This window comes from Aegilops tauschii, chromosome 4, assembly GCF_002575655.3.
Source record: "Aegilops tauschii subsp. strangulata cultivar AL8/78 chromosome 4, Aet v6.0, whole genome shotgun sequence".
NCBI lineage: Eukaryota > Viridiplantae > Streptophyta > Magnoliopsida > Poales > Poaceae > Aegilops > Aegilops tauschii.
This window is the reverse complement of record NC_053038.3, coordinates 91,171,743-91,186,780: the sequence shown is the minus strand read 5'-3', so window position 1 is coordinate 91,186,780 and position 15,038 is coordinate 91,171,743.

Below are 15,038 nucleotides of genomic sequence, written 5' to 3'. Positions count from 1 at the left end.
ACTTTTTGTGGCGGTAGGTTGAGTTAAGACACTAATTTAGGTGTGGGTCTCGTATTTTTAATAAACGAAAATAATCTAGAAATTAAATAAACAGTTAAAAGGAAAATGAAACAATGAAATAAAAAGAAAAGAAAGTCCCCCCTTCCTACCTGGGCCAATTGGCCCACCTGGCCTCACTGGCCGGCCCACCCGCGCCTGCCTCCCACTTTCCTGTTCACGGGGGTTGCGTGGCGGCCATCTCCCCGTCACCGGCCACGCGCCGGTCATCGCCCGGCCGGCCTCGCCTATTTAGCCGACGTCTCCCCCCCCCAGGCGCGAACCCTAGCTACTCCCCCCACTCCCTCGCGCCCCCGCTCCCCGATCTGGACGCCCGCGGCCCCGAGGCCGACGCCCGGAGCCGAAGCTCGCCGTCGTCGTCCCGTCCCCAACCGCCTCCATGACGGCTACACTGAGCTCCGGCGCCTCCCCGACTCTTCCTCGCGCACGCTATTGCACACCTACAGGGCCCGGTGAGGCCCCCTCCTCCGTTTCCCCTCTCTCCCTGTTACTCGATCTAGTCGCCGTAGCCGCCCAGTGAGCTCCGTCCACCATGGCCGCTGGAACTCAGCGTCCGCGCGCGCCCGCGTACTACAACTGCTGCTCGTTAACTACTGCTGCTCTCTGCTGTTGCTGCGCTGCTGCTTCTCGCTGCCTACTGATGCCCTTGTGATCGACTACGTCGACGACAACCCTTCTTCCCTTTCAGCGGAGCTTCCAGGCAAGCCCCCCTTTGATCATCCCGATATCGCCCATTCCATTCTCTCATGCTTGCATTAGATTTTGCTACTGTATTTGATTGCTCCTATTCTGATGCATAGCCTTCTTTTGTACCTGCTATTGTTACCTGCCTGCTTATCCTAAACTGCTTAGTATAGGTTGGTTGGTGATCCATCAGTGACCACCACCTTGTCCTTGTTGCCCCTGCTTCATCATTGACGACTCGATCAACGTGATCGACGACCAGAGCCCGACACCTCACATCACATCACGCCCCTTTTTGTTGCTCGACTCTGCAGAGTTACCATCGAGTGCCGAGGGTGGAACCTCATACATCACTCCTGATGAGATCTCTGTAGTGTAGCTATTCGGTCGTGGTCATCGAGGGTGGTTCCTCTTTCACCATTCCCGATACGGCTCTGTCGTGCAACACCTCAAGTGTGAACCTTGAGGGTGGATCCTCTTACGTTCACCTTGATGTTTACATCGAGTGGAATCCTCCGGGGGTGATTCCTCGGGTCTTCCCCGTGATGTCTGGACACACGGTTATCTTGACTTTACTTGAGATATTGGTGAAAGTCGGGCGGGCCCGGAGAGCACCCGAGGAGTTACGGTGGCGGCTGGCTATTTAGCGGTATCACCTGGGAGGGGTGATAGCTCCGGGCTTGTCCCGACAGCTGTCACTTCTTTTAATAATGCACTAACAGGTTTGGGTATTTGTTCTGAGTTGGCCTCTGGCCTTTACGCACTAACCACCACGTGAGAATAGTTATGGGCCTCGATGTCGCAGTATCAGCCGAAGCTTTGTTAGACATCCAGTTCAGCATGGCGGCACGGTCGGATCGTGCTGGCCATCCGAGGCGGTGCTGGTATCCACCCTGCGCGCAACGACCCGAAGTGCAACGGGCGATGGGCCCAAGACCCTGGGGCACATAGGATGTAGACCGGCGGGGACCTCTCTGCTGAGCCTAGGTACGGATGCGACGTGTTGATCTTCCGAGGCCGGGCATGACCCAGGAAAGTGTGTCCGGCCAGAGTGATCGAGCGTGTTGGGTAACGTGGTGCACCCCTGCAGGGAAGATATATATATATTCGAATACTGTGTCCTCGGTAATGGACACTCAGACTTGTATCCTGATCTTATACAACTAGAAATGGATACTTGATATGTGATGGATATGTGGCCCCAGGATTGCTTTCTCGCAGGGAGTCAAGGAAGGATCTCTGGGCATTAATTCTACAACATGCTTGTTAATTATAAACTGCTATTCTTTACTCTTCTACATGCTGCAAGATGCTTGGAGCTGCTTGAAGATGCTAGTCTTCGATAAGCTAGGCCTCCCCCCCCTATTCTGGCATTCTGCAGTTCAGTCCACAGACCCAACCCTTCCATTTGATACCAATGAATACTTAGTTTAGATATTATGCTTGTGAGTACTTTGGATGAGTACTCACGGTTGCTTTGCTCCCCCTTTCCCCCCTTCTTTCTTCTTTCTGGTTGTTGCAACCAGATGGTGGATCCCAGGAGCCAGATGCCACCCCCGACGACTACTACTACCACCCTGAGGGTGCATACTACTACGTGGAGCCCACCGACGACCAGGAGTAGTTAGGAGGTCCCAGGCAGGAGGGCTTGCCTCTTCGATCGTTGATGTTTGTGCTAGCCTTCTTAAGGCATCCTTGTTTAACTTATGTCTGTACTCAGATATTGTTGCTTCCGCTGACTCGCTTATGTATCGAGCTATGTATTCGAGCCCTCGAGGCCCCTGGCTTGTAATATGAAGCTTGTATGACTTTCTTTTGTGTTTAGAGTTGTGTTGTGATATCTTCCCGTGAGTCCCTGATCTTGATCGTACAGGTTTGCGTGTATGATTAGTGTACGGTCGAGTCGGCGGCGTCACAAGTTGGTATCAAAGTCGACTGCCTGTAGGAACCCCCTTTCCAAGTCCTTGGCCGAAGTTGAGTCTAGTCTTTGAAAAACTGTTTTACTAACATGGTTGTGTGGCTTACGGGCCCATGTCGCCATTGGGTGGTATTAGGATCTTTTACTCCTCGTCTATACTCTAGGATTCTGATCTCTCCTCTATTCGGGTTAACTGATTTGCTAACTCTAACATTAGGTTCTCGTGATCACGTCCACCCGGAGGTTTTTGTTACCCCTTTCTCGAATTGAGGGACAAGATCTGCTTCACAATATTCGCTGACCGCAGGATCCTCTTATAGAGGGCACCCTCCGTCGTCACTTGCAAATCCCCCGCTCCAGTGGTTATTTTCGACGATGATGTAGCCTTTGCTATGTCCCGTTATTGAATCCCTCCATCGCGTGCATACGTGCCGCCTAGTATGTCTGCGATGTTTCTCTTATCCGAACTCTTATGAACAGCGTGTAATTGGCTCCGCATATGTAGTTGTATGTCTTCAATGACTACTGCATTGTACATACTGCACCTTTGCTCATTGTTCAGGTTTCAGCATGGATTACTCCATACACTTACTCCACCCCTTGCTAAACTACCCCGTGTTGCGTTTAAGCAGGATGGTTAGACCCACTGGTCGTGATTGTGGTGACGATAATCCGCCACCTTTCGAATACATGGCTGGAATGATACAACAGTTTGATGCTGAATCGCCAGTTCATGGAATTAGTCATGGCTCAGTTCCCGCGTCCCAATATGAATCAACAACCGGCCCAGTGACACTGCATGACTTTGCATGTCTCAAACCTGTCATCTACCACAGCTCAACTCAGCCCCTTGATGCCGATGAATGACTCCGTGACATCGCTCTCGAGTTGGAGTCAGCTAATGTTGCCCCTACCAGTTACGTCACCTTTGCAACATTCCACTTGAAAAGTCCCGCTAATCGATGGTGGGACAACCCCAGTCGTTCCTTACCTATTGGAACCGTCAACACTTGGACGGAATTCCAAGCTGCATTCTGGGGGCCAATGTCAAAGCACCATGGTTAGTCACAACATCCCCTTCGAAATTGAAGGAGTGGAATTCCATGTTTCCCCCATTGTTTTGAAGTCTTCCAATATTGACCTCATTCTGGGAATGGAATGATTGAAAACCCATACCACTTCTATCAATTGCGCCATTAAGACCATCCATCTACTACATCCTTCAAGTGAGATAGTAAGATACCATGCTCATCTTGTTTGAAATGCCGAATCACGGATTTATTCCTTGAATGCATTGAACGTTTCTCCTATTGTGAGAATTGAAAATGCTCCAGTCGTTTCCATTCCATGACCTTGAACTTGCTACAGTTAAATTTGCACCGAAGCTGTAGCAACATTTCCTGCTTGGAATTCGTTGCGAGATCTTCATCGACCATCAAGTCTAAAGTATTTGTTTACTCAGCTGGATCTGGATCTCCGTCAACAATGATGTATGGAAACAATTTCAGAATATGACTACGGTATTTCTTATACCCCTGGTAATGCTAATCATGGCCGATGCCCTGAGTCGCAAGTTTTATCGCAACAACCACATGGCTTATAAAGCTCACCTTCTACAAGATGATCTCACTTATAGAGAGCATCCGATCCGCGTTCTCGTTCAAGCTGAACATTTCATTGCACCCGTCTGAGGGCTATCAAATTTCATAAAGTCCAGTGGTCAAATCATTCTGAAGATGAAGCCACTTGGGAACTCGAGGATCGTCTTCGAGATGAATACCTCGCTTTTGTTTCCTTTCACCTCCTAAAATCTCGGGACGAGATTTCTTGTAGTGGAGGAGAATTGTAACGCCCGGATAATTAAGCTACAGTAATTCTCTGCTAATGATGCCACATCATCACTGTTACTGTTGCCAATCTCGCTTAGATTCAAATCGGTTCAAATTCAAATTTAAATTAGCGCCAAAAACTAAAATTTTCAAACGACAAAACTAAAATGTGCAAGCTATGAACATTAATTCATAGTTAATATTGGTGAAGGAACCACACTTTTATAAAATGTTTAAATGCATTAAAATAATTAAAATAGTGGCTTTATTAGATGCCTTTTCTAATTTATAAAATATCAAACTAATTTGTTTAAGGGTGAAACTTTTTGTGGCAGTAGGTTGAGTTAAGACACTAATTTAGGTGTGGGTCTCGTATTTTTAATAAACTAAAATAATTTGGAAATTAAATAAACAGTTAAAAGGAAAATGAAACAATGGAATAAAAAGAAAAGAAAGTCCCCCCTTCCCACCTGGGCCAATTGGCCCAGCTGGCCTCACTGGCCGATCCAGGCCGGCCCACCCGCACCTGCCTCCCACCTTCTTGTTCACGGGGGTGCGTGGCGGCCATCTCCCCGTCACCGGCCACGCGCCGGTCATCGCGCGGCCGGCCTCGCCTATTTAGCCGACGTCTCCCCCCCCCCCCAAGGCGCGAACCCTAGCTACTCCCCCCACTCCCTTGCGCCCCCGCTCCCCGATCTGGACGCCCACGGCCCCGAGGCCGACGCCCGGAGCCGAAGCTCGCCGTCGTCGCCCCGTCCCCAACCGCCTCCACGACGGCTACACCGAGCTCCAGCGCCTCCCCGACTCTTCCTCGCGCATGCTATTGCACACCTACAGGGCCCGTTGAGGCCCCCTCCTCCGTTTCCCCTCTCTCCCCGTTACTCGATCTAGTCGCCGTAGCCGCCCCGTGAGCTCCGTCCACCATGGCCGCTGGAACTCAGCGTCCGCGTGCACCCGCGTACTGCTGCTGCTGCTCATTGACTACTGCTGCTCTCTGTTGTTGCTGCGCTACTGCTTCTCGCTGCCTGCTGATGCTCCCGCTACTACCGTTTGCCGCCGTAGTTGTTGTTTCCGCGCACGCCATGGCCGCCCGAGCTTCGTGGTCACAACCACACTCATGGGCGCCTAGCCACACAAGCCCATGCCCATGCCCGTCCTTGTCCTTGTGCGCGCGCGCTCCGCATCGCCCCTGGTCGCGGCCAGTGTGTGGGCCGTCGTGGCCGGTCCCCGCCCTGCTGCTACTCGCGCGCGCCCGCCGACATGGGCTCCGCTGCCGCCGCCATCTGCTGCTGCTCCGTTGCCGTCACGCCCGACCCGCATCGTGCGCCCGCACCCACGACCCTTAGCGCCTGCCTCGCCGAGGCCGAGCCCCGAGCCGCTCGCGCGCGCCTGCCCGCGGTGGCCTCACACGTCGCCTGTCCCGCCCCGCAGCCGCGCCTCCCCTGCTCGCCAGACCCGCCCCGCGTCTCGAGCTCCCCCGCCTGCGCTGGCCTCGCACCATTGCCGCGCCGGCCGCGCCTGCTCTGCCCCTACGCCGCCTCCGGCCTCCTCTCCCCGTGCCGGTCCTCCGCAGCTGCCGCCTAGCTCTGTCGCGCCCCGCTGGCCTCCGCCGCCTACCGATGCCATCTGCAGCTGCTGCTGCCGCTCCGCCCCTGCCCTCGCCTCCCGCCGTTGGCCACCGCACCGCCCGCCACCGTGGCCGCCGTGGCCGGCGCCCACCGGCGCCGTCGCGCCCTTCTGGGCGGGCTCCCATCGCCCAGGCGGGTTTGCCCGCACCCTCGCACCCGGCTCCGCCCCGCTTCGTCCGTCGCCCGCTAAGCCTATGGGCCACTGGCATACGGGCCCCACGCGCCCTGGCTTTTTTTTAAAAAAAAATATAAATAATAAATTAATTAGTTAATTAGCTTAATTAACTCGGGATTAATTAGCCTAATCACTGGATTAGTTGAAACTGAATTAGTTAACCAGACACATTGTATGACAGGGGGCCCCACCCCCCTGTTGACCTGTCAAACATTGACTCGCCAACTGGGACCCCCTGGACCCGCATGTCACCCTCTGGTACACCTCTGTGTACACAGATCTGGGTGCACATAGCATTTTAGCTATTTAATTTCGAATTAATAATAAATTCAGAATATTGTTTAAATCTTTGAAAAATCATAGAAAATAATCTGTAACTCGGATGAAAAAGTTTTATACATGAAAGTTGCTCAGAACGACGAGACGAACCCGAATACGCTCTCCGTTCATTTGTCACATGCCTCTAGCATAGCAAACATGCAACCGTCCCCCTCAGTTTCATCTGTCCAAAAATGCCTAACTCCGGGAAAACTTTCAGGATGTTATTCCCCTTCGCCGGCATCCTGTAGCACCGCGTTAGAACACCCCTAGCCCTGCATGGTACCCCCGTCATGCATCTGTGTTGCATATGTTTGCATTATATTTACTGTTTCTTCCCCCCTCTTCTCTCTGGTAGACCCCGAGACCGTTGTTGATGCCCCTGTGATCGACTACGTCGACGACGACCCTTCTTCCCTTTCAGCGGAGCTTCCAGGCAAGCCCCCCCTTTGATCATCCCGATATCACCCATTGCATTCTCTCATGCTTGCATTAGATTTTGCTACTATATTTGATTGCTCCTATTCTAATGCATAGCCTGCTTTTGTACCTGCTATTGTTACCTACCTGCTTATCCTAAACTACTTAGTATAGGTTGGTTGGTGATCCATCAGTGACCCCCACCTTGTCCTTGTTTCCCCTACTTCATCATCGACGACTCGATCAACGTGGTCGACGACCAGAGCCCGACACCTCACATCACATCATGCCCCTTTTTGTTGCTCGACTCTGCAGAGTTACCATCGAGTGCCGAGGGTGGAACCTCATACATCACTCCTGATGAGATCTTTGTAGTGTAGCTATTCGGTCGTGGTCATCGAGGGTGGTTCCTCTTTCACCATTCCCGATACGGCTCTGTCGTGCAACACCTCAAGTGTGAACCTCGAGGGTGGATCCTCTTACGTTCACCTTGATGATTACATCGAGTGGAATCCTCCTGGGGTGATTCCTCGGGTTTTCCCCTTGATATCTGGACACACAGTTACCTTGACTTTACTTGAGACATTGGTGAAAGTCGGGCGGTCCCCGAGAGCACCCGAGGAGTTACGGTGGCGGCTGGCTGTTTAGCGGTATCACCCAGGGGGGTAATAGCTCCGGACTTGTCCCGACAGTCGTCACTTCTTTTAATAATGCACTAACAGGTTTGGGTATTTGTTCTGAGTTGGCCTCTGGCCTTTACGCACTAACCACCACGCGAGAATAGTTATGGGCCTCGATGTTGCAGTACCAGCCGAAGCTTTGTCAGACGTCCAGTTCAGCATGGTGGCACGGTCGGATCGTGCTGGCCATCCGAGGCGGTGCTGGTATCCACCCTGCGCGCAAGGACCCGGAGTGCAACGGGTGATGGGCCCAAGACCCCGGGGCACTTAGGATGTAGACCGGCGGGGACCTCTCTGCTGAGCCTAGGTAGGGCTACGACGTGTTGATCTTCCGAGGCCGGGCATGACCCAGGAAAGTGTGTCCGGCCAGAGTGATCGAGCGTGTTGGGTAACATGGTGCACCCCTGCAGGGAAGATATATATTCGAATACCGTGTCCTCGGTAATGGACGTTCAGACTTGTATCCTGATCTTATACAACTAGAAATGGATACTTGATATGTGATGGATATGTGGCCCCGGGATTGCTTTCTCGTAGGGAGTCGAGGAAGGATCTCTGGACATTAATTCCACAACATGCTTATTAATTATAAACTGCTATTCTTTACTCTTTTACATGCTGCAAGATGCTTGGAGCTGCTTGAAGATGCTAGTCTTTGATAGGCTAGGCCTTCCCCCCCCCCTATTCTGGCATTCAGCAGTTCAGTTCACAGACACAACCCTTCCATTTGATACCAATGCATACTTAGTTTAGAGCTGATGCTTGCGAGTACTTTGGATGAGTACTCATGGTTGCTTTGCTCCCCCTTTCCCCCCTTCTTTCTTCTTTCTGGTTGTTGCAACTAGATGGTGGATCCCAGGAGCCAGATGCCACCCCCAACGACTACTACTACCACCCCGAGGGTGCATACTACTACCCGGAGCCCGCCGACGACCAGGAGTAGTTAGGAGGTCCCAGGCAGGATGACTTGCCTCTTCGATCGTTGATGTTTGTGTTAGCCTTCTTAAGGCATCCTTATTTAACTTATGTCTATACTCAGATATTGTTGCTTCCGCTGACTCGCTTATGTATCGAGCTATGTATTCGAGCCCTCAAGGCCCGTGGCTTGTAATATGAAGCTTGTATGACTTTCTTTTGTGTTTAGAGTTGTGTTGTGATATCTTCCCGTGAGTCCCTGATCTTGATCGTACACGTTTGCGTGTATGATTAGTGTACGGTCGAGTCGGGGGCGTCACAGAAGGGACGCGATCTCTTGGGTTTGGCGCGGGCGCCACGTGGCGCTCGGAAACTAAAGAGGCCCTAACAGGCCACACACGCGATGGGACATGACAGCGGGCTGGGGCCCGCCACTTTGTGCCCTCGGCCCACGCGTGCGGATTTATTGTGGTGTCCATGGGCGGTTGCCCTTCTCGAGGCAGTTAATGTGCGCGTGGATCGTGCGGACTTAATGCGGGGAAGTGGGAGGGGCGGGCGCAAACGATCCCACTTCCCCATGTTTAGTCTGTGCATTATAAATTGGGGGGAGGGGGCGGCAGAAATCATTCACGCACGTGCCCCCCATTTCCTTCCTCCTCTCTGCTCTTGCTTCTGCGACCGACGCACGCCGCGACGCCCTTCCGCTCTTGAGCGAAATGCCGCGGCCGTTCCACAGCACTCAGCGGCCGCTCCGCAGCTCTCCGCCACCGCTTCTTCCTTCTTGTCTTCGCCCACGCGCCCCGCACCGCTGATGGCGCTGCCGAAAGGCTCATGGATGGGATCCACAATCACTGCTGGGGATATCAGTATTTGCGTGTAACACCCCGGATGTAACTTTCCATATTTGTAACTCCAACTCTTGTCATTTTCGGCTATGTGTTATGATATTCTCTTCGTGGTCGGGTTTTGTCTTTCGTTTTGCATTTTGTTCATGTCATGCATATCATATCATGTCATCATGTGCATCTCATTTTGCATACGTGTTCGTCTCATGCATCCGAGCATTTTCCCCGTTGTCCGTTTTGCAATCCGGCACTCCCACCTCCTCCGGCGCACCCCTCTTGTTTCTTTTCATGAGCGGGTGTTGAACGTTCTCGGAATGGACCGAGTCTTGTCAAGTGGCCTTGGTATACCACCGGTAGGCCAGCGGGCAAGTTTCGTTCTATTTGGAGGTCGTTTGATACTCCAACGGTTAACCGGGCATCCGCAAAGTCCGTTTGTGTGTTGCAGCAAAACCCCTCTCTAAACAGCCCAAAACCCCTCTAAGTCTCTTCCATGCTCTAGGTCGTTCGATCACGATCGTGTGGGCGAAAACCGCACTCCATTTGGAGCCTCCTAGCTCCCTCTACCTATATATATGCATCCCTCCTGAAATACATTCGCAGTTCAAACCCTAAAGAAACTCCCCGCCGCCACCGGACGTGTCCACCGCCGCCGGACGCATCTCCGCCGCCGTGCCCGGCCAACCAGGCGCCGCCACGTCACCGCCCGTACCCCGCGCCGTCGCGGCCCGCCGAGGCCCGGGGCCGGCCCCCGCGGCCCGAGCCGTCGGCGCCCCCCTTCCGCGCGCGCGCCTGCTCCCCGCGGCCGCCCGCCACTGGCCGCCGCCGCCGCGTCCATCGACCCCGTCGCCAGTCGCCGCCTCTCCTCCGAGCCCCGGCCTTCCTCTCCATCTCCTCCGCCGTCCTCCCTCGCTCTGGTGTACAGCTCCGGCGAGCCGTCCCCGAGCTCGGCCCGATCGGATCTGAGAAATCCCTAGGTTGACTTTTCTCCTCTCCCCGAAAATCCTGCCCTAATATTTTGACATTACATGCCCATGTTCATCGCATCATAACTCTCTGCATATAGCTCCGTTTCGCGCGTGTAATATATCGAAATGTTCGTTACGAGATGCTCTTCATTTTGTTCCATTGCACCATGTTCATTTGAGTCCATTTTGATGCCCAAATCTCTGGTGCAAGAGTGCTAGTTGCTGTTATCTGCTGTTACTTATCAGAACTTGAGGATTTGTTATTTTTGTTGCATTTAATCTGTGCATCTTATGGGCATGAGCTCTACATGTGTTTTGTTGTATGCCATGCCATCTTTACAGAGGTGTATGCCATGTATTTTTGTGATCTCTGTGGTGACTAGCACAAGCATATTTCTGTTTTCAGGGACAGTGATTTCTCTAAGTCTGAGACTGATCCTATTTTGTTGCTATGTATCCATGTGTCTATAGAGAGATCCATGCTCCTTTTGAAGATGTTCAGTAAGGATGTTTTGTAGATATTGTTGTCATTGATCCATTCCTGCCCTTGTTTGCAATTATGGAGTGCCATAGCATGACTCAATCTTGCTCTACTTTTGCTATAAAATATTTCTGGCAGATTGTCAACATGATATTCAATTTTGCCAAGCTTGTTGTAGTTGTTTCATACATGCTATGTATTTTCTCTTGCCATGGATAGCTTCTAAATATGCCATCTTTCTGTAGGTATGCTTGTTTTGTCATGCATTGCTTTGTGGTGAGTGCATAAAGCTCACCAAGATACCTTCATATTATTGTTTCTGTCATGCTCTGTTTTCTGCCAAGTCTGAAACCTGTTAACGGAACTTGCTATGTTTACATGGTTGCCATCATATTTTCTGGTCCTTTTTGGCTTATGGTCAGTAAGGGACTTTTGTCATATGCATTTAGTAGAATATTGATATGCCTTGTTTTGCCATGTTAAGTTCCTGTAGCATGTTGATTTCATGCTCTGAACATTGCTACCTGATGCTGTTTCAGGCATGTCCAGTAATTTCACCAAGTCTGTGAACCTGTTATCTTTTGCACTTTTGTCATGCTTGTTTGAATCTGCTGTGTTGTGAACTAGCCGTAGCTCAGTGTTCATCGTTTGTCAAGAATCTCCTGTAGATTGCTGCCATATGCTTTGTTGCTACGTTGGAATGATGTAGCATTGTTACTTGTTGCATTCTAAGTGCTATCATGCTGTTAATCGCAGATTCGTGTCATTCTTGTTTTGCTTGCCATTTGCAAACCGTGCATCCGTTTCCGGTGATCTTTATATCGATTTCGACCGAAATCATCTCATCTTTCCAGTGGCATGCTTGGTTTGCCAAGTTACTGCCTTGTTCATTATTTTTCTTCCGGAGCACGCATATGCATCGCATATCATTCATGTATTGCATCATGTTGTTTGTGCATTTTCCCATGATTGATTGTGGTTCCGTTGCTTGTGTTCTTGTCTTGGGTAGAGCCGGGAGACGAGTTCGTGAACGAGGAACCTGTTGAGTACGCTTACGAGGATCAAGCTTTCGACAACTTTGAGAACCTTGCAGGCAAGATGACCATACCCTCGAAATCACTTCTATCTTTGCTTTGCTAGTTGTTCGTTCTATTGCCATGCTGCGCTACCTACCACTTGCTATATCATGCCTTCCATATTGCCATGTCAGCCTCTAACCATCCTTTCCTAGCAAACTGTTGTTTGCCTAAGTTACCGCTTTTGCTCAGCCCTTCGTATAGCGTTGTTAGTTGCAGGTGAAGTTGAAGTTGGTTCCATGTTGGAACATGGATTTTGGATATCACATTATCTCTTATATAATTAATGCATCTATATATTTTGGTAAAGGGTGGAAGGCTCGGCCTTATGCCTGGTGTTTTGTTCCACTCTTGCCGCCCTAGTTTCCGTCATACCGGGATTATGTTCCTTGAGTTTGCGTTCCTTACGCGATTGGGTGATTTATGGGACCCCCTTGACAGTTCGCCTTGAATAAAACTCCTCCAGCAAGGCCCAACCTTGGTTTTACCATTTGCCACCTAAGCCTTTTCCCCCGGGTTTTCGCGAGCCCGAGGGTCATCTTTATTTTAACCCCCGGGCCAGTGTTCCTCTGAGTGCTGGTCCAAACTAGAGCACCGTGCGGGACCGTCCCTTGGCAACTTGGGTTATGTTGGTACTTGTACGCTTCGCTTATCCAGTGTGCCCTGAGAACGAGATATGTGCAGCTCCTATCGGGATTTGTCGGCACATTCGGGCGGCTTTGCTGGTCTTGTTTTACCATTGTCGAAATGTCTTGTAAACCGGGATTCCAAGACTGATCGGGTCTTTCCGGGAGAAGGTTTATCCTTCGTTGACCGTGAGAGCTTATGATGGGCTAAGTTGGGACACCCCTGCAGGGTAATATCTTTCGAAAGCCGTGCCCGCGGTTATGAGGCAGATGGGAATTTGTTAATGTCCGGTTGTAGAGAACTTGTCACTTGACCCAATTAAAATACATCAACCGTGTGTGTAGCCGTGATGGTCTCTTCTCGGCGGAGTCCGGGAAGTGAACACGGTTTGAGTTATGCATGACGTAAGTAGGAGTTCAGGATCACTTCTTGGTCATTACCAGATGACGACCGTTCCGTTGCTTCTCTTCTCGCTCTCTTTTGCGTAAGTTAGCCACCATATATGCTTAGTGCCTGCTGCAGTTCCACCTCATTACACCATCCTTTCCTATAAGCTTAAATAGTCTTGATCTCGCGGGTGTGAGATTGTTGAGTCCCCGTGACTCACAGATTCTACCAAAACAGTTGCAGGTGCCGACGATGCCAGTGCAGAGGATGAGATTGACCTCAAGTGGGAGTTCGATGAGGAACGTGGTCGTTACTATGTGTCTTTTCCTAATGATCAGTAGTAGAGCCCAGTTGGGACGATCGGGGATCTAGCATTTGGGGTTATCTTATTTTCATTTGGATTTTGACCGTAGTCGGTCTATGTGTGGATTTTGGATGATGTATGAATTATATTTATGTATTGTGTGAAGTGGCGATTGTAAGCCAACTCTTTATCCCATTCTTGTTCATTACATGGGATTGTGTGAAGATGACCCTTCTTGCGACAAAACCACAATGCGGTTATGCCTCTAAGTCGTGCCTCGACACGTGGGAGATATAGCCGCATCGTGGGCGTTACACTGCGCGACACACGGCGGCTGCCTCCGGAGATGGAGGTGGTCGTGCGCCTGCCGGACGGCGAGCTGGCGCCGCGGCCGGAGGGGACCGAGTGCGTGGTCTTCTTCACCCACTTCAAGCGTGGCTTCGGTCTCCCCGCGAGCGACTTCTTCCGCGCGTTCTTGGAGTTCTTGCGGCTGCAGCCGCACCACCTAGGCGTGAACGCGGTGCTGCAGCTCTCAGGGTTCGTCACCCTGTGCGAGGGCTACTTGGGCGTCGAGCCCACCGTCGATCTCTGGGCGTGGAGGTAAAAGTCTACATCCTGCTTCGTTGATATTGATCATGGTGCTCACGATTACAAGGGTGATCTTTGGCTACCTCTCTCCCGAGAGCTATTGACTTTGTCTGTCTAAAAAACTCTCCCCCTCTTTGGGTGCCCTGCCCCTCCTTATATAAGTTGAAGGGGCGGGTTACATGTGGAGTCCTAGTAGGATTACGACTATTCTATTACAACTGGAATCCTAGTCTTACTTCCTTTGTAAGGGAATACTCCTTACGCCTTTCCTCTTAAGTCGGCTATCATAACATGAGCCAGCCTACTGGGCCTTGGGCCTTGTCATCAACCTGACCTGCCGTCGGGGTAATTAGTGAGTCGCGAGACCAGTGAATCACTAGTCTTCGGGCGGGTTACCGATGAAACGCCAAGTCCCAGGCGGGTCATATATCCGGTCGGGTCATACCGCGGGGTATATCCCCGACACAAGGTCTACGTCTAGGTCGAGAGGGACATGGTCTACATTGAGGACTACTCTATGGCGAGTCAAAGGTGGCGCCGATGAGCAGCTGCTCGAGCATGCGATGAGGAAGGCGAGCTCGGGTCAGTGGAGCGCGGTGACAGTAATAAGAGTTATCCGTAATGCATTTTCCATACCATCAGATTGTATCTGCGTATGTCTTCTTTCTTGTGCTATAAATACAAACATATGCAAAAAAAACTATAATGGGTGGTCCACATTATCTCTACAATCAGTTTAAGTTGTTCTGAACTCATAATTTCTCGGTTGCAACACATATACATGTACACTAAGCCTATTAGAGAGCAAACAAGTCAGCTAAATGAGCAACAAGCAGCCAGGCAGCACACCATCACGCCTTGGGTGGCGGCTCAACCACTAGTACACTATGATAGTGTGCGTCCGAATAGCGTTTTTATTTTTCTCTAAAATTATTTGCTTACTCCTGACAAATGAGGCTCACAATGATAACTTGTCATTGTGAGATAGGAAGAGCTGACATGTAGGGCTAGGGGTATTTTGATCATATAACTATCTCACTACGATAGTGTGCGTCCCACTTGATCCCAATAGCGTTTTTATTTTCCTCTAAAATTATTCGTTTACTTACTCGTGACAAGTGGGGCTCACACTTATCATTGC